Source organism: Chamaea fasciata, unplaced genomic scaffold, assembly GCF_029207755.1.
Source record: "Chamaea fasciata isolate MVZ Bird 193981 ecotype frontalis unplaced genomic scaffold, bChaFas1.0.hap1 SCAF_1, whole genome shotgun sequence".
NCBI classification, from domain to species: Eukaryota; Metazoa; Chordata; class Aves; order Passeriformes; family Sylviidae; genus Chamaea; species Chamaea fasciata.
In genome coordinates this window covers 113,960,657-113,988,040 of record NW_027094086.1, presented here as the reverse complement: position 1 = coordinate 113,988,040, position 27,384 = coordinate 113,960,657, and the positions used below count along the sequence as shown (strand labels likewise).

The window sequence follows — 27,384 nt, the reverse complement described above, 5'->3', positions numbered from 1 at the left end:
ACAGAGTTTAATTACCTTTTCTGCTAGGAAATTGCATCTGATTTCAAGGTTGATTGCATCTAACCTGAAACTTCTAGTCACTGGATTTAGTTGTGCTTTTGTCAGCAAGAGTGAAAAAGCTCACTGTTGTTATCTGTTCCCTGTGTCCTCTCACTCTTTTCTTAAGTGGAATATGTCCAGCTCTTTAAGCCTCTCATCTCAAGACTTGTACTTAACATACAAAATATTTGGATTTTCTCCAAATTTTTCTCATCTTCTTTAAAGTGTAGGCACCAGAACTGGGCTTGATATCTTGGAAACATGCAAGGACTGTGCTGAGTGCTTTCCTCACCAATGTACTGAGACCTCATGTAAGAGGTGATTAGGATAATCAGTTTTTATCATTCCCTGAGTCTCTGCTCTCTGAGACAGTGTCCATTCCTACAAGCTTTTGGGCTGTAGTAAAATGAATTTAGTGTGCTGCTTGTTGGACAGTGATCATTTAGCCAAATCTAATTACTGCAGAAGTAATATATGTCCTTTAATTATTGTGCTATATGCAAGCCTTTAAAGCAAAAATTCTATCTCATGGCCTGAAGTGCTGAAAACAATAGAAAACAGTACCAGGCAAAGTCTGTTTCTGATTCTGCTTGGAAAGTTCCTTACATTGAATGAAAATGCTACATTTTGAAATTTGTCAGTGAGACACTTCTTAATCCTCGCAATAGGTGACCTGTTAATTCCATGTAATGCAAGACTTGAAATCAAAATGTCATGTGGTATTAAGTTAACTGCCTTGCAGAAATCCAAGTACCTCCTATCAATACAGCTGCTTTTCTCATGCAGACCCGTAATCTTTTATATAAATCTTGGAAATAACCAAAAATTCCACAACAAGGGTATGTGTTGACAAGTAACTGCCACTAACCTGTTTTGACCAGGATTAAATAGATTTATTCTTTTTCTAATATTTAAGTATCCCAGAAACACATGCTATTTTATGAGAAGATCAAAACATCAGTTTCAACTAATGGATGGCACATAGCAGAAAAATATACTTCACTACTTATATTGTTCTCTAAATCAGAGCTAGGTGGAGTATGAGCTGAACTAGTTGAGCTTATTTACAACCACTGTTTCTCTCCCAGAGTTAACGAATTACTGACCGTCTAAGGATCCTCTGTTTTTTAAAACAGAAACTCTCTCCTAAAAGTCACTTCACCTCTTTTCTATGTAGAAAAGGGACTAAGATCAACAAGAGCTTTCAAATGACAGAATCTGTCAAATACAGGAACACAGCACTACTGGTGCTTCTTGAAGGGAATGTTTAATGCCCAGTCCTCAAAGCCTTGTGAGAGTAGCTGTGCTTAGAAATCAAGATGGACTGCACATTGCCAGCACGGAGCTTAAAAAGATTAAGAGAAAGAAAGGATTTGTGCCAGCCCTCTGTAAAGAGGACTTTGAGGGCAAAAGCTCATCACCTATGTATGCAGGAGCAGTACCTATGGGCTGAGAGGAGAATGAGGACTGCTGGTACCATCAAGCCTAGAGAGAGAGAGCAGAAACAGGTATGCAATCTAGGAATGCACCTATAGTGTGAACATTGTGGTTTGTGTTGCTTTTAGTATTTCCAGGTTGTAAAATTTCATGCTTTTTGCTGTTCTCGTGGCTCAACACAGACTACTGCTCCGGGCCCTGCCCATGTCCTCCCTAGGAGTACGGAGTAATTCCAGGGAGAATGTGCCTCGGCCATGGCTTTGCACTGCTCTCTACGAAAAAATCACACTCTGGACCATGAACAGAATATTCCCGCTAAACTCCTAAGCATGTGCTACTAGAGTTAAAAACGTTGTGAGATTTAGCTCTTTAATGTACCTACATCTAGAATATTAATTTCATGCTACTGTTGGTGATGAAAAGAATTGATCCTGTAATGAAAGGAATATTAGTCAAGGGATAAAGAGAAGGTCACTCAATTTATCTCAGCACTGGAAGAAGCGGTATTCTTTGCTGATTTTGTAAAAAGCTATTAATGTCTCAGAAGATCAAGGGAATAGATGGTACCAGATGATTCTTTCATTTAGCCATTGAAATATTTTGTTAATATTTATAAATTTTTAAGGATCTAATCCTGTAAAGTCTTGTTTATATGAATAATCCTTTTCAGAAACAGTCTTGCTGAATTATGTAGGGTTTTTTGCATTAGAAAAAAAAATTGTGTAAAGATCAGTATTACCGGGCCCTTAAATATTTACAAACACTTATCAAAATTATTTTATGAGGGAAACTGAAGAACCATCTGGTATCCCCCGTTATTTAATGCTCCCTGATTCTCCTAACTACGCGTAGAAGTCAGCAAATACTAGCATTTTCTTTCTTATTTGAGGGCAACCAAATTACCTTCTCCTTATCCTTTAAACTTACACTCCTTCCTAACAGAGGACTAACGCTTTCACTTCTACTTATGTAAAATGGACTGGCGATGCCAGTAAGCCAGTCAGCAAATCTGCTGCTGGGTTTGTTGAAGGACCAAAGTTTCTTTCACCTAGAATAATAATATGGTCTTTCTTCTGCACACAACCACCATGACATCAGCAGTATTTCAGTCCTTAAAAATCTGCGACATTTTTAACAGCAAGTAGCTGTGCATTCCTTTACAGCAATTTTCCCCAGAAAGATGTACTCTATTCTCCTTTTCAGAGATATACTGAACTCCCACTTTTCAACTGCAGTTGTAGATGCTTAGCTGCTCTCAGAGTGAGTCTTTGAATACAAACCTGCAAACCAGCTACACATGTGCAGCTGGTAAAAAAAACCTTTTTATTATGTACAATTTCAACAACAACAAAAAAGCATTTCTATCTTTTTGTGGGGTTCTTTTTTCCTTGGCAATCACACTTAAATCATTAGGACGAAAGACATCATGGCTAATGCAGTAACCTATGCATGCTAAGATCAGTCTTCTCCTATATTATTGTGATATTTAACAATGCAAATAGTTCATTCTACAAAGTACCACTAGAGGTTCAATTTTAAAGGGAAGTGACTGCATTTTTATATTTTTTCTTTTTTTTTGGGGGGGGGGCATGGGGGCGGGGTGGTGTCAAGCGAAACGAAAAGCAGATCTGATAACTTTTTTTTTTTCATTTAAAAATATTTAACAACAGCAAATCACTCCAAGGAAGTCTGCAATGCTGGTAATGTGGTGTATTGCAACCAAGTGCATCCATTCTGGGTACTATACCAAGCTGTTATATATCTATATACCAAACAGTAAAAATATGAACACAAGCTGTATTTGAAGAAAGGGATGCTGTACATTAGATTTTGAGTTTGGGTTATCAATAATGATTAATATTTTTCTACTTCCTTAAAATGAATCTGAGTCATTCAGATTCAGGTAAAGGAATAAAACTACAAAGCCTGAGAATTGTTTCCCATTGCAAGTAATACAGGGCTGGTAATGCAGTCATGGCTTCTCGAGCCAGTTTCCTCAGCTTTGTGACACAATCAAACACACTGCAAAAAGAAATACATGCTCACGTACCGTGTTTTTATTTTTTAACTGACCATGTCTTCAAAGCTGAGTTGAGTCAGTCAGTGTGAGAATTGTGTAAGGAACTCATGAAGGTGATTTTTATAAAGTTTCTTTTTGTATTTGTTATTTTCTCTTACACTAATAAGAATTTAAAATGATTGGCATACATATGAGTGTTCATGAGCCAATTTGCAAATATTCTTAGGAGAAAAAAGAGCAGGTTCTGCTGTAGTACAAAGGCCTGGTCCTGCATTATCTTGCTAATATGATTCAGATAGATTACACAGGGAGGTAAATATTACTTGGGTAGGAACTCATAGGACTGGGGTTCAAAGATGAAAAATGACATTTGGTAATGTATTAGTTGCATGCCTTTCCTGTGCCCGCCCTTCCCTCAAAAGACCACCTGTCTGTGGCCATAGCACTGGTCCTTCTGACCTAGAAATTTCTTTTTGACAACGGCCAATATGGAGATAAAACAGTTTTGCATAGTTAGAGGCAAAAAAAAAAACCAGCCCAGAGGAAATCAACGCCAATTCATTTTCTGTTCCATGCCGCATCCTAGGCAGCTTTCCCCTCAAAACAAACCAGCTAAGAGGGATCTTTCTAAAACTCATCTACCCAGGTGCTCTCAACTGGAGACAGGCAACAAAATCCTTTGCTGCACGAAAGGAATAGAAAGTTTACTTTGCAGAGCCAGAGTAGAAAAGGGCACAGCACAACAGAGAATGTATATTTGCATGAGAGAGGCAACCAATTGGTGATGTTTCTTAAAGGCTGGGTTATGACAGGCCATGCAACACAGCACATTTCACAGAAGCACCTCTTGGAGAATAAAGTCACCCTTTCAAGAACTGTGGTAAACCCGAAGCAGGATGTGATTAACTGGATCATCACAAAAGGTTGGTGAGGTTGAGCATAGCATAAGTTCACTTATCGTAGCAAGTATTGTACATTGGCAATGACAGCTGTTCACTCACATGAGCAAAACAATTAACCTTATTTGTATTTTGCTGGGGAACCTGGGGGGCGCTGGGGGCAGCAGAAGCACCCTCTGAAGTCACCCCACGATGCTCCCGACAGGCAGGGCTATCTCTCTCCGTCGGCTCGGCGCGGGCGGCCCCGGCCCTGCCCCTAAAGCTGGAGGGTGAGAGCCACAGCCAGCCCCGGGTGTGAGACGGGCAGCATCACCCCTCGCGGGCAGCGCCTCCCCGCTGTGCTGTGGGAGCGAGAGGGAGGTCTCCTCCTTCTCTCCCTCCCCGCCCCGCTCTCTCCTCCCTCCCTCCCTGCCCGCCTGCCTTCGTGCCTGCAGCCGCAGCGCAGGGGCAGGGGAGCGGCGGCGCGGCAGGCACAGCCTCCCGGCGGGCGCCCGGCGGAGCGCAGGGCGGGCGGCGTTGGCTGCGCCCGGCCCCGCCGCGCCGCCCGCAGGCTCCGCCCGGCGCTCCCATGGCGCGGCGGCCCCGCGCCAGGTGAGCAGCGCTGCCTGTTGCGCCGAGCCGAGCGGAGCGGAGAGGAGCGCAGCGGAGCCGCCGGGGCCACACGCCGAGAAGTTTTGCGGGAAGGCGCCGCGATGTGAGTTGCGGCGCCCCGCGGATGCGCTGGGTGGGGGGCGGCAGCGCCGGGAGGGAACTCGACGGGGAGGGAGCGGGGGGAAGGCGATCGGCGCTGCTGCCTCCGAGGGGCTACCGCCGTGCCGTGTGCCACCTTGCCCGGCAGCGGTCGGCGAGGGCCACCGGAGATGCCCCCTCCCTCAGCCCGTGCGGGCGAACCTCTGGTGTCCGTGAGTCCTGGGGGTGACGGGGTCGGGATTCCGCGGAGGCAGCAGGAGATGGGGAGGGAATCCAGAGGCGGAGGCTGCGGGAAGGGGCTTGACACCCTCTCACTTGGGAGCAAACGAGGGATTTGAGACCCGCGGCCCCCGATCCCGTACGGAAGCAACATCAGAAAAAGGGGTGGAAAATGAAGCGCCCCTCCCATCCGTGTGTGTTCCCGGGGTGCCTGGCCGCTGTCCCTGCCGGCCGTGTGCGGGCGGGTTGCCGGAGGTCGGTCGCGCTGCTCAGCGTGCGGGCGGCGGCCGGGGCGCCGAGCGGGGCTGCCGGGGAAAGGGGGCGGTGGAGGCGGGGACGGGTGGGAAGACGCCGTGTGTGTTGCCGTAGGATTTTTCCACTTTGAGACCTATCAGGACCAGTTGCTACGGTTCGGGCGGCGGTGGCCGCGATGCGGGGGGAGGGGGGAAGAGGGCATCTCCCTCCTAACGCGAGCAACAACTGGCAGCGGCGGGCGGCAGCCGGGCTGCAGGGCAGCGGCGGTGCCTGCTGCGCCCAGGTGAGCTGCGACGCCCCCGCTGCCCGGGGTGGCACCGGGCGGGACCGTAGCGGGTGGCGCTGGAGCTGCCCCGGAGGGGCCGTGGCGGGATGCGGGATGCCCCCGGCCCGGGACAAGAACGGGGGTTCAGGGGTCCCGCGGCCCCGGGGGGCTCCGTGCGACCCGGAGCTCCGAGCGGGGCACGGTCGCGACCTCTGAGCCCGCACAGAAATGTTGTGATTTCTTGCAGCAAGCCGGTACTGGGTACTGTGTATCTGTGGGAACCGCGGGCTCTTCTCTCGCCTTTCTGGCAAGCTACACGTTCTGAATTTCCCTCGCCAAAAATTTGGAAAATGCCTCCGATGTGCCAGCGAAAATTCTTCTTTTCTTCTTTGCTTCTGCCTTCAAAAATTAGAAGATTTTGGAGTATCGCTTAGAAAATGTGAAAGTGATTCAGGCTGCAGTTTATCATCCAGTCTTTCTGATTGTCCCTAGATAGCAGAAATGGTGTAATTACAAAATGAAAACAGCCAAACAACTTGAAAAGGATAAATAGACCAACCACCTAAAGAGTTAGAATGAGAACCAGGCAAAAAACATTTAGTGCTCTCCTCAAAGAGGTAATCCTGGAGTTATTTACATAGATATGAAAATGACAGAATAAGCTAACGCTTTCGAGATTATTTGAATTAATTAAAATATAATAACCATGAGAAAATGTTACAGATTTGGTAAGGAAAGGAAAATAACCCTTCTTCAAGCTGAAAACTCTGACTGGGGTAGCCTTTTCTAAATGCTGAAAAGACCTGTCAAAAATTTCTTCTTCTGGTAACCTGTCTAATAATTTGTAGGTTTAATTTGGAAGGTGTGCATCACGCCCTACTCAAAGCTGTAGCTTCAAGGCTTTGATATAGAGCACCACAGTATTCATATGGCTTACCTATTGATATTATTCTTAGTAATTTAATTTAAAAGTATCGGCTTCTAGTTCGGTTTAAAGGGAGAGAAAATAAGCTGTAGAATGAACTAAATTTGCAAAACCTTTGCTACGTTCAGAGTCCAATTTTCTAGTTTGGTTTCTAAATAGTAAAATGGCTCAGAATTAATTATAACTGTGATTATGGCAGCACTTGTGCAAATTGCCTGGATTTCTGCGGGATTCCTTCTGCAGGTAACATTCTGATGGCTCGAAACAGCAGGATCAGGCCCGTGGTCAGAGAGTTCCAGCATGCAGCACCGTGTAGGGTTGTGCCCATTGGCGCTAATGAGGCGATTTGGACTTCGATAAGAGAAGCATGTGCGGTTAAGTCCAGATCTCTTGCATTTATTCAGCTATTGCTGGCTGGGTCACTGAACCCTGATCTTGCCTTCCCCTGAGGTCTGCTGTAAAATTTGCGCTGACTTCAGTCCAACTAAAACAAGCTTCTGCCGTGTGATTGTAGTTTTCAGTCGCCTCAGGGTGGGTTGAAGCTGCTGAGTGTCTTGGAGATCAGGGCCTGAAGGAATGAGGATTGTACCTGCAATTATCAAGAATCGATGTGTTTTGCCTCAAATGTGAGATTAATTGAAAAGAAGTGTCATTTAATAGGCATATAAGTCTGTGCTCTGCATCCAGTCCTGAGCTAATAAAGTCCATGAGAGCTTTGCCATATATAAATGGAATAGTGAGACAAGGGTACAGGTGTGATTTGTCTTTTCCATGTGCTTTATGGATCTGTATTTCAAATCTTTTGGGAGGTAGGAAATTCTTCCTGCTCGCACTGAAACAGCATTAGATTAACTAGAGTAACAGAGTAAGTGCATGATATGTCAGCTCAAGAAATATCCTCCTGGCAGGAGAGCTGGAATTTATAAAATTCAGCTGTATTCAGAAGTGCTAACTCAAGTGTCTAAAGCCAGAGAAAAGGTATTGCTTCATTTCAAAAGCACCTTTAGATGTTCATTTAAATAATAAGGTGCTTCTGAGTCTTGCTTTTAAGGATATTTCCTGTCACTTTACTAGGAATATTTATGTGAATAACACAAGGGGATACATGGCTCACTAGCAGGAAGATTTTAAACTTTTTTAATGAAGTGGATGATTTAAGCAAAAAGGAGTATGGGTAGAAATATTTGTTGCTGCCACTCCAGTTAATCAGAAGATGGAGTAAGGAAGGTATTTCCTCTCAGAGTGGAATACCGCATTTGTAATGACTTAGAGGATTTGCATGTAGCTCCTGTCCTTGTCATCTGCATGCCTGGTCTTTGGATCAGCCCTCATTAGAGAATGCAAATTAAATTAGTGTTCTGTGGCAAGCAAAATAATATTCCTAATTTTGCTTCATTCAGTAAGCTTTGTTCATAAGCTTAGAGAAAACTTGTGAAGCAATTTAGAAACTTACAATAATGTTAAACAGAACCTTATTTCAAAATGATGGCATTTTGAGTCAAGAATAAATTATTTGAGTTCATAGAATATGTAGCATTTACCTTGGCTTATTTGACCAAGCATTTTTATGTTAATATTTTATTTACTAAAAGTAACCTCCAGAAAGTGCAATTTTGATAGAACACTTCAGTACTGGTATGAATCAAATGCCAATATGTCTACAGAAAGTACAAGCAAAAAGGATATAGGAATTTCTCAGCACCTTCAATAAGTATTTTTGGGGATTGTGAATACATGGATGAATAAGGTATATCTTTTGCTTTTAAATCCAATGTGCTGTGGGTGAAGTGGCATCAAATTTAGAGGTGTTTTGGTGAAATTTAATCTCTGCTTCTAGTTTCAGTCCAGCTCTTTTCATAAGTAGTTTCTGTGCTTCCGTCATTCTGGTGCAGTTTGTTAATCTGGATGTACAGCAGACTTGTGGGTGCATCCCAGAGGGAAAAAAAATGTGGTGTGGTATTGGCTTTACTCACTGCTTCATCAGAGCTCATTGTTCACATAAACAATTGCCGTGGAACTCACTGTGGAGGAGGATGTCATTAGTCCACAGTAGTTAAAGATGCATGATCCTGCTTCATGGAGATCTCTGTGGGTGCCTGGTACCTGTGTCTGTGCTTGCCACTGATGACCTGCGCTGCTTATCCCTATAGGCTCATCAGCACCTCTATCCAGCACCAGCTTGCTTTACACACTTAGTTTAAACTTGGAAAGGCAAATGCAGTGCCTACTGTTACCAAACAAGAAAGTACCTTATATTCCTCTCTCCCTGGGTGTTTAAATGCTCTGTTGAGTACCTTCAGCAAGCAGACCTTTTTAAAAAGTTGGTGTATTTCTGACTGACTTCCACAATGGACATGGGGAAGTCCTTTTACCATAAGGATCATCCCTGCTCCTGAGTTCTGTTTTCCGTTAGCAAGGAAAAGGCAACGGTTTCTGAATTAAAATGGTGCTTCTTTCTCTGGAGGGTATGAACTTCTGTAGGGGTGAAAAAAAGAGAGGTAGACAAATGGGAACAGATGAAGAAGGCCAGATGCCCTCGAAACAGGGGAGAAGTAGATGACAACAGGGAGAAAGTAGTGGCTGATCTGAGTAGTTTGACTCTTGAAGTTGAGGTGATCTGGGCTGTGCCATCGCCCTCTGGCTCGGCTCCGTGCTGTGCCATGGGTTTGTCATGGGCCTTCAGAAAAGATGCGTTGGTTGATTTCAGTGGGACTAGAAGCCTTGCTGGGGAATTGAATTTGGCTTTTTGTATCTTAGTTCTGCTGACAGAAAGGAGATTAAAAAAATGCCTCTTGAGGAAATGGGACTGATAAAAGGCCTTTTCAGAGATACATTGAGCTGGATAATTGGACTTTTTACTTAAACAGAGATGAAAATTAGCACTACAGATCTTGATGTACTTGGTTAAGGTTTACCTCTGCTTTTCAACTAGCTAGTGTATGTGTTTTAAATGAATCTGGCACTTCATTAATAGCAGTTTCATAAAGCTGTTAACTTATCCTTGGAGAAGAAGAAAAAAGTTATCCTCTGCTTGCCAAATAGTACTATAACGATACACTAATAAGAAAAAATGAAAAGTGGTAGAAGTGAGTGACAATACATAAATGGGATGGTACTCTAGCTTGGAAGCAGGAAAGCAAATGGAGACTATTTAATTATTTAAGGAACAATAAATGAAAAGTCTGGTTCTCGAGTGACAGTAGAAGAAGAGACAAACAGAATTTTAAAAGGTTAGGAAAGGGAAACAATGCATAAAGAAAGTAGAAGGTGGGCAGGAAGGGTCCAAAGGGTCAGGGGATAGACTTAAGATTTCTTTGGAGTTTTCAGTTGGAAAATATTACCTGTATATTGTGGTGCTTGCATAACTGCCAGTATTTTACTCCAATTGTGGAAGTTTGGCACACAGTGCTCTCCTGGAAGGTCACTTCATGTTCCCACTTCATCGTCTGGATGCACAACCTCAGTTAATAGGGCATGTGCTTTTAAAGGTGGCATGTCTTAGGTGTGGGTTCTCTTAAGAGGTTCACTTTGTGGCTGTTGTTAGTTTTAATGGTGCTATCATTTACTTCTGTCAAAGTTGCTTCCTCCACCAAACAATAGCATTGGTTTTAAATGGAGTGTTTTTTGCCGTTTACCAAAACTGGTTTACACACTTTTGCAACTGTACTCAGGAAAGATACATTGTACATCAAGATTATGAGTATTCAGCATTTCGTTACAAATGTTTGCATTCAGAATAAGTGGGACATATGAAAAGCATATGAAGGCTGTTTCCCTGATGTAGATTACAAATGTGTATTGTTTTGGTGGAATTTGCTTCCCGCAAAGTATTCTTGTAATACTTACAAAGTATACGTTACTTTGTGCTTGTGAATAATTTGTGGCAAAAGGGTGAAGCCTTTGGATGTGGAAATGAATCCATGGTGCTTGCCATTTTAAAGGCATTGTAAATAAAAGAAAAGAAAAAGCACTGCATCAACAGTGTTGAGTTCCTGCAAGTACTCAGTCGCCTTCAAAAGCCAAGACAAATACTTCTTCCTCTTTAAAGAGGAACTGCAACAAAAATTTTGTGTGAAATTGCTTGTTAGGTCGTATATGGTTAAGCAAGCCCTGGTGATTATATATCTTAAGGGTGAAACTTCATCTTATCAGCATTAAACCGAAAATAAATTTAAGCTGCTGATGTTTTAATTCTTGACTTTTTAACCTGTTTCTATTCTGTGTTTGTAAATGAAAATAGGCACAAACTCTTTAGACTTCCATTTCAAAAATTTTTAATTCTTCACAGAGCAGTGTTTGTATATTGTTTTTGATACACTCTTTTCGTAAAAAAACAAAACAAAACAAAAACAAAAACAAAGCAAAAACTCCAGAAAACCTTTTCTTACACTTCTAAAAACACTTCTACAATGCTTTTTTTTCACTCTGAAGATTCATTTGGAAATTTTGGTGTTCTGTTACACTTACCTCCATCTAGGCAAAAAACCAGTATTTGCCAGGAACAAAAATTGTAGAATCAATGTTTACAAATGTAGGAGTTGCAGGAAAGGGAAGGTCCTCAATGGCAGGAGACTGTTCACAAGACTGGAAATTGTTAAATCCAAGGGTTAGTCTTTATAGTAAACCTTGCTAGAGCTGGGTTTGGTTTTGTTGGGTTTTTTTCGTAGATGTACTGCAAATGGTCTTTAAAATTTATCTTGATTCTTATGTTTTATTAAATGTAATTATTGTTATAAATGTCAAAAGAGTGACCCTTTTTTTTTTCTCCTAAAATGAAGTTAACAGGCTAATTCTGTCACTGCAACCTTCAAATAGTGTGATGGTGTTTCTAAACGTCCTTTTTGCCCTTGTTTTCAGCTTTGTTGACACCAAGTCATTGAGATGAGAATTGGTGACTTCAAAACAGTCTATTTCTAACAAAGTTTGTAATAAAGCGTTACTGTTCATGAATGTGTGTCAGTCCCAGTCTGCACAAGCACTAAAAGGAAAGGCATGTATCAAGAGGAGATCTGGTTCTAAGTACTCATTTTCAACTTAGTTGTTTTCTGGATGAGCCTGGATCTGTTCTCTAGGTGGGAGCACTGATTTTTACTTTGCTGCTGCAAGGACATCTTCTCTCTTTCAAAGCTGAGAGATTCCAAACAGAAATCTTTTTCAAAGGAATGGTCTATATCGTGTTATAAAACGAGATACAAGTGGGAAATTTTGGTTTCTAGGATCTTCTAACTTAGAGTGAAATAACTCCTCAAACTTCAGATCACAATATTTCTCAGACCTTTAGCTGTCACCTCTAACAAACTGCATATAACCAAAGCACACAATTTGAAAAAAATAAGAACATCTCAGCTTCCACTGAAAAGCAACATATGGATGACAGCAGGCAATCCAGGTAATCCTTTCTTTTCCTGTATGTTTTGAGGCTGCAGAGCTGATGTGTCATGTCCCTATGCACGGGATTTGTGACCCCTTCTTGGTTATAAGCAAGACTGTTGTCATTGAAAGGTTAATAATTTCTGTTCAGAAAATCTATTGGTCATTTTCTCTTTCCACAGTCTTTCACAAGTTTTGCCCTTTGGCAGAAAACATTTTATCTGTATTCTGCTCATCACTTTCATCAATTACTTGGTAGGCTTATTGGCATCTCTGGTGCGTAGTGGGTGTTAGGAATAATTTCTTGACAGAAAGGGTTATCAAGCATTGGAACAGGTGTTTGAGTCACCGTCCTTGTAGGTGTTTGGAAGATGTATAAATAAGACACTTGGGGACATGGTTTAGTGGTGGACTTGGCAGTGCTGAGTTAACAGTTGGACTCTTAAGATCTTTTCTAACCTAAACGATTCTATGATTCTATAAATACCTATTTTGCTAGAGTAGAACTTGACAGGATTTAGATGTGCGAGAAACCTAAATCTTTGGCTCAGGAAACAATCCTGATGGATACAAATGGTATTTCAATAACTTTCGATCCAAAAATGTTTCTTGCAAAGCGACAGGACTGTTCTTCTTGCCAGTCATGGCAGGTGTTCCATCTGTACAAATACCACCTAATTTGAGTGAGCCAAGCTTAACTTTTTTTTTTTTTTCACTATCTGCCACGTCTTTGACAATTTTTTCTCTATTCTTTAAACAAGTGTGAGGCAGCAGTGTGGAATGGAATGGACAGAGGCCAACCAATTACTTAATTATAGTAGATTTTTTTAACACATTGAAAAACAACAGTCAACCATGCAGTGTCAGTAACATTGCAAGTTCCCTTGGTTGTGAGCAAAAAATAAAAAGATTGCATGCATCTGTTAAAAATTGAAATGCATGCTGTTGTTTTGTCTAATGCCATCTCAGCCCTTCCCATTGTCATGCTGTGTGAACAACTATGGACATATCAGCTGTGTGCTGTTCTTTCAGTCTGGTTTGTGCAGCAATAATTGATGTACCCTCTTGTATCCAGGCTTTGTTGTCTGAGAACAGCCCTTTCTCACAAGCTTGCCATAAGGGATATTTGCTGTTACACCTTTGTCACCGATTTCAGCTCACGGATGTGTATTTCTTTTTCCATGTAAGAAGCTGTCATGCTAGGGATCTTTCTTGAGGTGAAATCTGACCATAGGTCAGATGAAATAAAATATATTTTACGTTACTTTCAGGATTAGTTTGTATAAAAGTACCATTCCAATCCAGACATTCCCTGTGACTGTATCACCACAATCATACTTCTAGAGACCCTGTCCATTCTCCAAGGAGCTTCCCTGAGAGAAGTATCAGTGTCAGCTATGCAGTGTCAGCTCCATGCTCTGTCATCTTAGTATTTTTTTCACTGTGGCATGCATGACTTGGCAGGCAGTGTTTTGATGATAAGTAAATGGGTTTAAAAAGCTTATGGAAGTTTGAATTAACTGGGAAATCATTAGAAAAACATAAGGTGAGTGAGGTTGCACAGGTCCTTTATTTTCCCCTTGCTGTGGGGTTGCAGAGCAGGTGTTCTGTGGGGTCCCAAAAGGAGTCTTGTTGACTGGAGTTAGTGTGTCTTGTTTCATTGAAGCAATATTTAATCAGTGAGGTAAGACTGGTAGCTTTAAATTCTGATTCTTGAAGCTGTGGAGTGCAGCTTTGAATACCGAGTAAATGCTTTGGCATCTGCAAAGGGAGACTAAAATACTATCAGGTTTGCAGAGCAGTTCTTCATTAATGTAAAGCATTGGTGGGCTAGGGGCTGATTCTGTGACCTCATGTGTTTTTCCATTCACTTGGCTGCTCCAAGTAGCCTTCTCCATTTCCTATGCATCCACTTCGAAAAGTATGTAAGGCTAGGGGTTTGAATTTAATAAATATCTGTATTGAGGTAGAATTGACATTTTTGTAAACCTAGATGTGATGTTTGTATGAGGAGCTAATGTGACTTTAAAAGCATTTGGTCTCAACCCTTCCAACATTGTTTCTACATTTTGGACGTTTTACCTGTGTTTTACTTGAAAGTAAAGGGCACTGACAGGCTAACATTTTAGTGACTTTAAATACCACAACTGACAGAGAGAGATTGAATTTTTAAGGATCAGCTATCAGGGAAGTGCATTTCAGCATTCCCATCTAGAAAACAAACAAACAAACAAAAACAACAAACAACCCAAGGATGTTTGTTTTTAATTACAGATACTGAGCTTGTTGTGGTCAGTTGATGCAGAGGTAGCCTGACTGCAGAGGTGGAAAGTTTGTGGTAGTGAAAATTGGAGACTGGTGAGAGGTGAGCTTCTTGCTAACATTGATATTACTCAGATTCACTGTTTTTATTCACACACCTGACTGTTCTTGGAATTACCTAGCAGCTTTTGGCGTGGAAGTGTTGCTCCTGGAAACAGTTCCAGTCTGAGAAATTAGCCATAAACTTTGACTCTTTTCCAGTATAACTTAGACTAGATGGATTTATTAGACAACTAAATGGTTGTACCTAAGCTGCCTCTAAAAATATTTTGCACTTGAACTTTATTAGTCTTGAATATATTACTTTTTCAAATGAATTTTTATAGTTACTACTAAATAAAGGATGGACCTGGAAAAAGGAAATTAAGAGCAAGTGATCTGTATCTTCACTTCCAGAACAAATGTAATATAAATAATTACATTATTTTCAACATTTTCACACGAGAATCGGAAAAAAGTCTGTGTGAACCTTCTGAAACCTGTTTCCTGTGCCATTGCTTGTACTCCTTCAGGTTTGAGAGAAACACTGTATTCCTCAGATGCCCTAAGGAGAACATGACTGTTCAGTGATTGTGGCAGCAAGCAAAGGAAACGCTGGGCCGAGTGCCAGGAGCCCCGCGCAGGGTGGCAGTGCTAGCGTTGCAGAAGGACATGGGCGTTTGCAGGCTCCCTGTGAAGCTCCTCACCACAAGGACAGGATGTACCTGTGGCCACATCAGACCATAGCTTTGGGGTGCACCTCTTTTCTTAAGGGCTCTGTGGGACATTGCAAAGTTCACCTTGCCTCCTTATGCTGTGCTGTTTCACCATAATGGTGGAAGCCTTTAATTTTTCAGTAAGGATTTGACCCTTGGTTCATTTGAAGGGTGAATTTGATTTCCTTGCTCCTACAGAAAAAACAAACAGAGCAAAAGCACTGGCCACTGTCAGTACTAATTCATCAGATGTGACGGGGTCGGTACTCTTCAGCTTGGGTTTGCGTGTCAGGATTTAGGGAAAATGGGGTGAGAGAGAAGTGCTGTCTATAAAGAGCTGGCAGATAAAATACCCTTGTAAGAAGGCTCATCTGAAGACATGAAGGGCAGAGTAATCAGCACCTGCTGAAAACGTTTCCTTTAAGGTTTGTACTTCTGTTGCGAGGTAAAAGATAAAATGCGCCACTAATACTACAGCATGTCCTTGCTAAGCCTACAACTGCTTTCCTTGCAGCCCCGAAGGAGGCATTTTGATGGGCCCTGAGAAAAGGAGTGTTTTGGACATGCATATAGGTCAAAGGGATTTGTCAAGGCTGAGACATGAACACTTGTGTAAGGGCCAAGTCACAGAGCTCCTATTGCATCCAGTGAGGCATCTCAGACAGGAGCTCAGTCTCTGGGCTCATAGCTGTGTGGCAGGCTCACAGCTGTCAGCAGTGATGGGCATCCCTTAAAAGTCTGTTTTGGTGCTGAGCTTTTCTACAAAACTGGAGTTTCTTTATAGGTTGGGTGGCTGGTCCAGGCAAATTTTTAGTACCTGCTCCTGCCAGATTCAGTTATGCTTACTGCACTCTAAAATACCAGTTTGACTGTTAACATGAATGTTGTCAGTGTCAGTAGGTGGTGTTTTTAATTGCTGTTGTTTTCATAAGGTCTTCAAGGTTGTGACTGAGGACTACAGGAGAGCTTTCCCAAAACCTTAATGAGCTAAAGGGCTCAATTCCTTTTCCTTACTGAGTGGCATGGTGTAGGGGTGAAATGGGCAGATGAGATTTCAGTGTTCCCAGCACCGTGTGGAAAGGAGTCCCCATGTGTCTTTTGCAATATGGGTTTGCAATATTTTCTAACTTGCTAGGCATTTCTCCTTTGTTTAGTTTTGCTTCCCCAGTAGTTTTAAAACCTTGTTCTAATTTTCCTCTGAACCAAATTGTTTAAAGAACATGAAAGTCCATGAAAGATGTTGGTACAACAAAGAAAAAAAATCCTAGAAGGGGCTTAGGAGGTCTGAAATGGGAGGTGAATAGTTCTTTTCCTCTCTCAGGGGAAAGTGGTCCTTCTAAGTAAGAAGGTAAAGTGTTCTCAGGTGGCAGAAGAGTCTTCAAAACGCTTAAACAAGTACCAGATCTCTGTGTTTCCCAATCAAGGGGGAAAGATGTTTTATTATAACACAGACCTGTAATTAGTTAATAAAAAGTGAACTCTGTGTAATTTTCCTTGGAAGTATTTTGATACTAATGAGAATCTCTGCAGTCCCTAAAAATTCCAGAGCTTTCTTTTTATCCTGCTGTCTTCCCTTTTCATTGCTGCTTCTCTGAGAAAAAGCTGTTTACCCCTCTCTTCGAGGTGTCAGCTACACAAAACTCTTCCAAGGCATCACCTTGGCCCTTTATGTGGGCTAAGGGTAGCATGAAACAGGGCAGGAAAAGTCTTTCAGTGCAGGTGCCTGGAGCTGGCCTTCCTGTACCATTGCTGGAGCTGATGGCTGGATCTGCTGGGGAAGAAGCTGGATTTTTTGAGGAGAGGAAACCACAGGAATGTGCCTAGGTTCTGACCTGAGACTGGGGTTGTAAAGAGATTGTGATTAGATTGGTATATAGTTTGGAAACATCAGTGTTGTGGATTTATTTTTCTTTTTTTTTTTTTGGCTTGAGAATCATTCATATTTAAAGATTTCGAATAAACCTGTGTCTGAGCTTGGTGGAATTGCTTTGATTTATGTGAGTGTATGGCATAATAGATTTATGTCCGTAATGTGCATGGTGTCTCAATTTTATACAGACTTAAGCAAAATCATAATGAAAACACCCCAAGAATGGATGTTATTTGTACTGATTTGAACACAGGATATTTCCAGATGGGAACTGAGGTGTTGTTCCTTACTTGCAATATAAAAGTACTTGAAATAACTGTTTCTGGGACTCTAGTATTATCTATTGAATTCATATCTACCCTTGTCATCTGACAGACTACTAAAACAAGATTCTGCTCAAAATGATGGAAGTGACAGTCATACAATGCATTTCATTCCTGCTGAGCCCTGTTAGGTAGTTAGTCTGGGGAGATTTGGATCTTGCTTCAGTCATTCAAGGGCAGTCCTTTGGAAGGGATTTGCAGAATACGTAATTGTGGCCATAAATCCCTCACTCCCCCCTGCAAATAGGGTAGAATTTTTGTTGCAACCCTACTGTGTTGAGGAAGCAGCATTTTTCTTTGTCTTTTCCCCTCCTTTTTTAAAGCCCTGCAGTTGTAGTGAATTCCCTCTGCCACTGGCCACACTTTCCTTCCTTTGCGGTGTTGTTACGTGGAATTGCTTCTGTGTTCTGTCAGTGTTTGACCCCTTAGAGATGGAAGTGGATCTAAGAAATCTTATGTATGGGCATCCAAACTCTGCCCTTAGCTACACTTGTGAAAACGTGTGGCATTATACAGTTGGCTTGGAAAGGCTTAAGAAATCCTATGGGATCCACTCCGCTGAAAGTCGCTCTGTAAATGTTAGACAGGGCTGTTGTTTTTGTTCCAGTACATTTTACTTTAAAGCTGCACCTGAGCTCGATGATGCTGTTTCATAACATTGAAAAAGAGGGACAGATTTGGAGCATGAGATGTGCCGAGCTGTCAGTGGAGTTTGTCACTGAAGCTGTTGTAGCTGGGCACCACGGCAGTGTCTGTGCTGCAAGGAAAACGTGCTCAGTGGGCTTCTGGTTCCTGGCAGTGTTCAAGTCACTGGTCACCACCCAACCATCCTCCTCCACAGCCTGATCTCCTTTGGGAAAGAACCAAGGCCATCTGCTAGCAGGGTTGGCAGCAGTGGTGCCCAGCACCCTGAGGCATCTTGGTGGACCCTGACCTTGCACAAGAGTGAGTCCCAGGCGGCATAGGATGTTTCTTCTGGGCCAAGAAAACTGTGTTTAAGTCTGACATGCTCCTAGCATCATCCAGTACAGAGGAAGCACAGGGCTGAGGAACCCCTTTGGTCTTCAGGCTCTGGGGAAGCTCTGGGGACTGGCCCGTGGTGGTGCAGCTGAGTGCCCTGTGACTGTGAAACATAGTGTAAAGGAGATGTATGCTGGTGTATGGATGGGCCCATATGATCCTTCTGCTTCATGTTTAGTGCAGAACCACAGGAAATAATATTCAGGCAGATACTGTATTGACACACCATCTTTGACTCATGCTGATCTTGGCCAGTGTGGAGGATCCTTCATGCAACTGTTGCACAAATAACCAAAGAGCTTGAATAGTTGTATGTTTCCTCTTTTTAAAAGTGTTGCAGTGATAGACCTGAGCAGATTGAAGTTGCAGTCAAAAAGTCCCTGGCCTGAGTAATTTACTTTGATTCTTGATTTCTGTGCCTTGGGATCCTATCAAGACCAGGAAACAAATCATGAGGTGTGAGGAAGGTAAGCAGAAGATACAATGACAGGTATTATACACACTTCCAGGACTGTCATTGGGTATTTTTGTCTACTTCTAAATTTTGGAAAAATTTCAAAAAGAAGGGTTCTATGTATTTTTTTCCAGACTGAGTGGAAATTTTGCCATTGGTTAGTATAGAAAGGAAGTCAGAAATATCAGAATTACACGTGAATTATTTATGTGTCCAATTTGCTGTTGTGAACGAAGGAACAAGGATCTTAAATGCTGTTAATTACTGTGGATTTTATTTCACTGACTGGTTGTAGCTGCAGGCCATGTAGCCTCCAGAGGTGACCTGGGTGCCATGCAGTTTAAGGGCACTTCTGGAAGGGAGGAGGAAATGTGCAAAGTGTTCATTGCTGGGTGGTCAGGTGACATCTGGATGTTTTATCATGTTAGCAGGGAAAAGTGATGTTTTTCCTTCAAGTCCTGAAGGATTAACAGCTTTGTTTGTATTTCTTCTGGTACGTCCAGAACGGAAAAATGAGCAGGAAAAAAGTTGCAATTCTGTAGTACAGCATCTTTGCATTTTTATTCTGTGCTTCCTATATTCAAGGGATTTCCTAGCAAGAATAGAAACATCTGCAATAGCAGCTCCTATTTATGTTAATCTTTTCCAATCAGCGTGCAGCCTGAAATAATTACAATAAATGCACTGTCTGCTCCAAACACTCACAACTTCCATTTATTTCAGGCTTCTTTGCTTTGCAAGTCTGAGAACATAATCCTTCATTCTGCTCTGCTTCATCTCCTTTGCATGAATTTATCCAACAGTATCTTTTGTGAGCTTCATTAGCAATGGTCATGCCATGATAAATTACATAAATTGAGAAGTTTTTAATTAAATAAGTTAACAAAACAGCCCCACAAAGCATAATAAATTTAATTAGGTAACATTTTCCTGTAATAAGTCTGCACACGAGGTATGTAATGAAGTAGGCCAGAGTAAAATCTGTAATCTGAAGGTTTTTAGGTTTCAGAGCTGCATAAATAGTTTCTTTTTAAAAAAAGTATTTTTAAAAGATGATCTGCTAAACATACCTTGTGGTGCAAAGGATTATGCAAACTTGGCAGAAAAACAATAGTTACTGACAAAGACATGACTAAGAGTATGCTTGAACAGAAGAAGACATATCTTCCACTCTTTTCCCCTCTGCTTCTTCCACAGCTACTCCCCAAGTCAGGGTCATTTTCTCCAGCTTGGCAGGGGTGCTTTGGCTCTGTTTGGTTTGGGGTTTTTGGTTCTGGGCAGAATTGACAGGTGATTTTGGTCAAATTGGCTGATGTGTGTGGTAAAAAGAGCACATTCAGAGCAGAGTCTCCTTACTGGTGCTGTGCGCATTTAGCTGGGCTGCTTGCCCAGGTATGTGGGAAGGAAAAGTAAGATCAGCCTTGGCTCATGTGTGGAGTGCTGTGGAATGACTTCTCAGGTGTCCTCTGCAGCTAACAGCATCTGTCTTTGCTTTTTTCTTTCCTGAACTTGCATCCAAAAATATTAAGATTGTTACCCCTGCCTCCTACCCTCTTACACAGCCCTGCCAGGCTGCTTTCGCTTGGGCAATGCTCCCATCTAAGGAATTTGGTTCAAAAATAAGAACTTTGCTTTTCCTCTATGTCCAGGACAGCTTTGTGACAGTAAATGGTACTCTGATTTCTGATGGTGAGACCACGAAGCAATTAAACAAAAGAAAATGGGATAGGACACAGAAAGGAAATCTTTAAATTATGAATATTGGTTTGTGTTTTTCCCACACTGTCTGCAGTCATGGAGAGCAGTGCAAAGGGAGTATGCTGGTACATCACATTTACTGTTTTGATTTGGTGATGCATAAAGTCAGAGTAAGGTTTTGTAATTGTCTTTCACAAGTGTAAATGAGTGTGTATTGAAGGCTGTGAAAAATAGTTACCAGTATTTATTATCTCTGTGAAGTATCCTTTTTATATTTTAATTTCGGACTGATTTAGAGAGACAAGTCTGATGTCAGCAACATCAATTTACAGTTTGGGTTGGGTCTCTGGTTTTTGGAGCCCACTTACGTTGTTTACCATCAAACTCAGAAACCAGGAAATGGGTCTTTTGGACATTCTGTGAAAAATACATAGCACTGTGTCATCTGATTTCTGTATGCATATAACTATTCTGCTATCGGCAAGAGTTATGCAGTAGTATTTGACCAGGTGAGGTCTGTTGTGAAGATGGAATGGCAACTTACCTGATCTGGTGTATAACTCCTAACCAGAAAGGTCACAAAGTTGTGAGCAGGTGGATCTCTTACAGTTTTCTGACTCACAGACTACAGTTAATTGTCCACTAGAAGACATTATAAAGCATTTCAGCATGTTTGTATATCCTATCTCTCTGTGTTCCTGCTTTTTTACAATCAAGAATGAAGTAGCTGTAATTCTAGAGGAGGTAGGAGGGCATAAAGTTTATGTAGCAGAAGCACATCTATTTTACAGAAAATGTCCCACTTAAATTTTAGGGTTCTACCTGAACAGTTTGAGCAATTGCCAGACAGCACTCCTAGGCTTGTAGGGTATTGCACAGAAATCATGACTGTACTTCTTTGCAGAATTCAAAATAACTTGTAGCACACATGTTACTGGCGCCAAAGAGGGACACACAGGTCTGGAGAGCAAAACAAAATGAAAGGAAAGAGTTAACAGGAGCAAAAAGTAGGGGGAGAAATTAATGCACAGAAGCAGAGAGGGGGAAAATTAGTGAAGGAAATATAGAAATTAAAATACAAAGTGTTGGTTGAGAAAAGCAGCTCAATAGCAGTCGCTTGCTAGGGTGAGAGTGCTGTGTGTTCAAGAAGAGATTCAAGCAGACCTTCCCCGGAGGTTTGTGAATCTTCCAGGTGAAGGACATTGGGATGAGGAGGAAGACACTTTGCTTCCTAAAGTGTTACAAGTTAGGTAGCTGAGGCAGAGGAATTTTCTAATAGTATCTGGAAAAGAAGATATTAGAAATTAAGGTCTTGATGACAGGAGTATGTCAAATTAATGCATGATGTATTTTTGGAATTATACAATGTGTCATAAGCCAGTTTTGTTCCAGGGGAAATGTGACATCTCCTCCCTTGTGAGGGAGGTTTCCAAAGGGCTGAAAAGCAAGGAAAATGGAAAGCAAAAAGTGAAGTTGTCAGGTGGATAAGAAAAGCATCACCTGTGCTATTTAAATTGTTTAAGTTGGTGTTGATGTATCCGGCTCCTCAACCCCTTCTGAAAGCTCTGTGTGTTTCGGCTGCTACACCTGTTTTCCGTTTTCAGTCTGTTTCAGGACAGTAAATTTTACCTTGACCTGTGAAGCCAGTCATATCCTTTTACATAGCAGTGACTTCTCAGGAAACAGAAACATAAATCTGTACTGTTTTCGTGAAATACATGCTGTGCCTCACAGCAGATCTGTTTTTTGACTCACAAGAATGTGTGCAAGAGGATTTTGCTGGGCTACTGAAAACATTTGAGCTGCAGTTTTACATACTGTGTTCTTGCTTCTTCTGCTTTCAGGGTCTGGACTGTTTAGAAAGGAAACGTAGAGTTAAAATCTGCAATCTGATGTGGTCTTCCTTTTCAGAAAAATACTATTTCTGGCATTCATGTTGGGAAAGAGGAGCCATCCTTTCCAAGACTTTCAGTATAGGTATGAAAATGTTCAAACAGCTGACAGTTAGTAATTATTATTCATTGGTGCTACTTTGCTTCTAGTACAGTGAGCATATTTTTGAAGTAGAATTAAATCCAAATCTCTCCAGGGGCTGTTGGTATTTTGCTAATGCTAAATTAAAGTGTGCCATGTGCTGTGCACTAGAGGTGGTCAGTGGTGGCTCGACAGAACATAATTGTGTGTGTGGCAGGGGTTCTCTGAGTCACTGCTTGGTAGGTGTGATGCAGCCACAGTCTACTGGGAAGTCAGTCTCTCACAGCCCCTTGTGTTTTCATGAGCAGGAAGGAGACATTCCCAAGCTGCTTTCCATCCTGCCTGCAGGTTAGGTGGTCCAGCTCCTGGAGTGGTTTTCCTGCATAGCCAATTTTTGTTCCTTCTGCTCGTCACTTATCCCATTGCTTTTTCAACTCCCAAGCTGTAAATACTTAAAATGAGAAATAAGCTATGTAGAAGCCATGAAATAGAGATGGAAGCTGAGCTTCCTTAAAAACATCAGTAAGTGAAGAAGCAGGTCTGGATTGGAGAAGAAGGGATGTATTCTTTATAATCTTCAAAATTATCTTCCTGTTAATCTGTTGAATCATATGTTTGGAGGTATCAATATAGAAATTTAGTAGTATTGCATCTTTAGGACATGCATATGTTGGAAGTTATTAATTGGTACTGCCCTGTTTTGAACACCCACCCTCTTAATACAATTTTTGGTATTACTTTTCTTGCTGAGGTCTTCACCCTTCTCAGCCAGATGCTTGGAGTGAGTTCACCCTGTCCAGGTGGCGCAGGATGACACACCCTATCAGTACACAGGATGTTGTAGCATGGCTGGGCTGAAGTGTTAGTGGGAAAAGAACCACCACAGTTTAAACTTGTGAATGGTGCGCCTGAGCCAGCAGTCACTGTGTGGGGAAGTCTCCTGAAGAGCTGAGCTGAAGGCCTCATTCCCAGGCTCTCCTTCCCACTCTCTTTTCCTGCTCTCAATGAGGGCTGAACTAGCTCAGGCAGTCATGCAATGGATGTGGGTAAGGTTCCCTGAAGATGGTAGATATGACCTCTGTAGCATGCAGTAACTGAAGGGAAATTAATGGGATGCAATGCTCAGTGAGATACAGGTGCAGGTGAAGGACTGGGGAGAAAATCCCCCTGATGTGTACTGCACCCACAGTGATCCCTGGTCCTGCCTTGGTGCAGGGAAGAAGAAGGAGCTGCAGCTGCAACTCAGTGCCTGTGCTGTGGCTGGTTAAGTGGAGACCAAGCAGAAGAGTTCAGGAGGAGAGCAAAACATCTGAAGATTCATGGGGCTAGTGTGATATTTGGGAATTGCTGTGTGGAATGGTGGCATTTTGTTAATTTATTTTGTAATCTGTGATGACAGTAAACTGAATATTGAACAGCTTAAATCTAAGCAACTGTCATTTCATGCTTTGGTGAAGAGGGAGTGGGTGAGTGAGATAGTAGGGGTAAATTGTTAATAGGAATGAAACCAATATGTGCAGCTTTCTCTGAACCTGCCCACCTCTTTTTTTGAGCATCTGGGGCTGTGCTATCTCAGCTTACCATCACTAATCAGGCTATGGATCTCTGGGAACATACTTTACTCTCAGTCGCTCTGGTAGAAATCTAAACTTATTACCTAGATTACTTGCATATAGACCAGCAAAACCACATGAACAGATTTTGAGCCTTTTTTGTCGGTGCGGTTCATGAGACATACTCTCGTGCTTTAGAGTGCTATCTTTGTTTAGTCAGAGAAGAAGCCACTTGTACTCAAAATGAGAGAGCATTTGCACTATTGCCTTTTTTTTTCTTATTTGTGGAAAATTGTACTGCTTTTAGTAGAATTAAAACTAAGAGAGTTCACTGGAAATTAATTAAAATTATTTGTTTAAAAATGACGTTTTCCTAGTCCATAGTCTTTATGCCTGCCTGTAAGAGCATAGGACACAAACTTGACCAACTTAGTTACAGACATGTATACTGATGTAATTGAATTTCTTCAGCTGTTTCAAGCATTTTTCCAGGGAGATTTTCCCCCTTCCTTGAACTCCATGGGGTCTTTCTCTTAAGTATCCCACTGGTGACCCTATATATGCTTTTTAATGCTGTGTTAGGTAGGTCTGTTTATGAGTTGCTGTTCTAGACTGCTCTCTCCTGAGATGTAATCTAGAACTAAATTTCATTCATTACTATGCTTACCTTGGTCTGAATCTATGATTCTGTCTGTTGCTTAACTTTCAGACTGATGACTCATTCCTTTGCTTCATGGGATTGCTGCATGTGATCTTATCCCACTGTGAGATGAGCTTTGGGAGTGAGCTATCCAGAAATGTTTACAGAATCCAGCATAAATACCCAATTCCGCAGAGAAACTTACTTTATGGAAAAAAAATATGGAAAAAGAGGGTTTCCTATAACTTGGAGATGAATCTACACCTAAGGGACTCCGTGTTTTCTCCCAGGTAGGAAGTGACAGGACCAGAGAAGATGGCCTCATTGCACCAGGAGAGGTTTAGACTGGATGTTAGGAAATTGTTCTTCACTGAAGTGGTGTTCCAGCCATTGGAACAGGCTGCCAGGGAAGCGGTGGAATGACCATCCCTGGAAGCATTCAAAAGGCATGTGGATGTGACACTTGGGGACATGCTTTAGTGATGAACATGGATGGTCTGACTTGATGATCTTAGAGATCTTTTCCAACTTCAATGATTCAGTGATTTTAAACCATTTTAATAATTTATCTGTTTCACATGATTCTCTTGAGTCTCAGTACAAGCAAGAGGTTGCTCTCTGCCTTTCTGACCTTCATGAGAAGGTGTGCAGAAGCAGATTGGTGCTTCTATTCAGGAACAGGGAATCCATGTAAAAAAGGAAATTTTAGCGGGATGTCCATTGTATTTGCAGGCGTTTTCCTCAGAAGAGCAGTTCCCTGCATGCCGTGTCCCTGCATGACTTAGCAGCATCCTGTAGGTGTGAATTCCTGTCTCTGCAGAGCAGGATATGCAAAAGATGAGGAGATGGGTGGTGGAGGTAGACATGGTGACTAACTCTTTATTCCTGGAAGTGCACCCTCCGTGTGGAGGACGGCATTAAGTATGTCCCAGATAGGCTTCTCACACTGCGTCATTGCTGGGGACTAAGCCATTTTCCCCAAGGATTCTGTACAGCAAGCTCTGCAGGAAGTAGTAGTGTGCCTCCAGGTTTAAACATATCAGCACTTGCATAATAGGTTTATTCTTTATTATCCACCTTTTTTTTTTTTTCTGTTTTGTGGCACAGGCTTCAGATACTGCACATGATGATTTTGCTCCTTCTGCCATGTGGTCCTACCACATGGCAAAGGAAGGATGTTAAGACTTGAATTATTTCCTCTTCCAGAATCTGACAGTTTTACACTGCCGCTTCACTTTGTTTTCTTCCTAGTATCTCGCCTGGTATTTTTATTTTATTTTTGAAAAAATCAAACATTAAGACTGGTGATTGTTAACACAAAACTGGTTGTTCTTGTTTCTAACTAAAAGATAATTAGTGAACTGCCACTGAAAGAATTATCAGGGTGTAATTTTGCCTTTTTGGGGAGGCGGGGGAATTTGCTTACATCAGTCTTTCTGCTTTGCTAGGTCTGTGAAGACCACAAAGCTCCACTTCTCTAGGTGATCCTAACTTGTTCATGCTGATTTTGAATGAAAAGGGAAAAATTGCAATGGAGACTTGTCATGAAATGTGAAGAGTGTGTACCTTTATGCTCAAGGTAAATAAATAATCTTTTTCTGTATTTAAGTACAAGTCTCAGGCAGCCCTCTTGCTGATGGTATCCTTCAGAACTAACGTGGGTTATTGTATGTGCAGAGTGCAAACTGTGAAATTACACTAGACAATGTTTTTGTGGTTATCTGTTTGTAAGGGGTGTCATGGTAGCTAAAGGCACCGTAGAGTTTACACTCAGAATGTTCAACTTGTCTTCCAAATGCTGTGTTCACACCCCTTTGCTGCCAGCCACCTGGGACCTGTTTTCACCTGGTAGACGTTCCTTGTGGTCATTTGGAGAGTCTGCATGCCCACAGTCCACAGGATCTTTTTCCAGCCTGATTGTGAAACCCATGTTTGCACAAATTAGTAGCTAGGTGGTAAGGGTCAAAACTGGAATTTCTCTAAAGTCTGTGTATTAGGTTCCTTCAGAGCACAGGGAAAACACCAAAGAGGAGTGTGGACTAATTCTGTTTAACAGCTTGTGCAAAATATATGTAGGAGTGTAAAGAAGAAACTGTCACTACTGAATCTCAGAAAAAGTAAATGTAAGAAAAATGTTTAGAATTTAGGTAGGAAGGAGAAAATGATGTGCACAGATATAATGTGAAACATCAAGTTCTTGTTCAAAAAGGAAAGCTATAAAAAGGCCGTTTGGGAAATTCAGGTAGTTTTCAGTGGCATATTGTTGTTCATTGGTATCTTGCTACCAATTAACAAGTCTCTAAGTTTTTGGTGTGTGTCATGGCATTACCACATGCCACTGCAGCTTGCTGACTAAGGCTAGTGAAATTTGTTTTTACTGAGGATGAGTATCCTCACAGGACATGCATAAAGAGGTTGGCTGATTTATTCTTCACCTTTTGAGAAAGCTAAAATGTTCATTACAAGCAACTTGCAAAAAATCGAAGAGCATTTTGTTGATAGTGTTATGTGAACACAAATTTCCTGTGTGATTTTTTATGAGGCAAACAGAAAAAAGTGCAGCCATTTACCCCACGTATTTGGCTTCTATCAGTATAGAAAAATATTTATGCAAATGAACGTGACTTCAGTTTGGTGCTGTAAGGGAAAATATGTTTACACTTTACTTTTCTTTGCCATACTGCTCAATCTTGCTCACTTTATGTAGCCATGCTTG

The 27,384-nt window shown here is 41.8% G+C and overlaps 1 protein-coding gene across 2 annotated transcripts in view; it reads left to right on the top strand.

Moving 5' to 3' along the window:
- Window positions 1-27,384, top strand: part of LRRC3B (leucine rich repeat containing 3B) — a 137,561-nt gene that overhangs the window by 87,123 nt on the left and 23,054 nt on the right. The window contains exon 1 of one of the 2 annotated variants that reach the window (XM_066194215.1): window positions 4,908-5,089. The exons of the other annotated variant lie outside the window; for it this stretch is intronic. The gene's annotated coding sequence lies outside the window, so the exon portion shown is untranslated. Of the gene's footprint in view, window positions 1-4,907; window positions 5,090-27,384 lie in introns of those variants that run through there. 2 annotated transcript variants of the gene reach the window in all.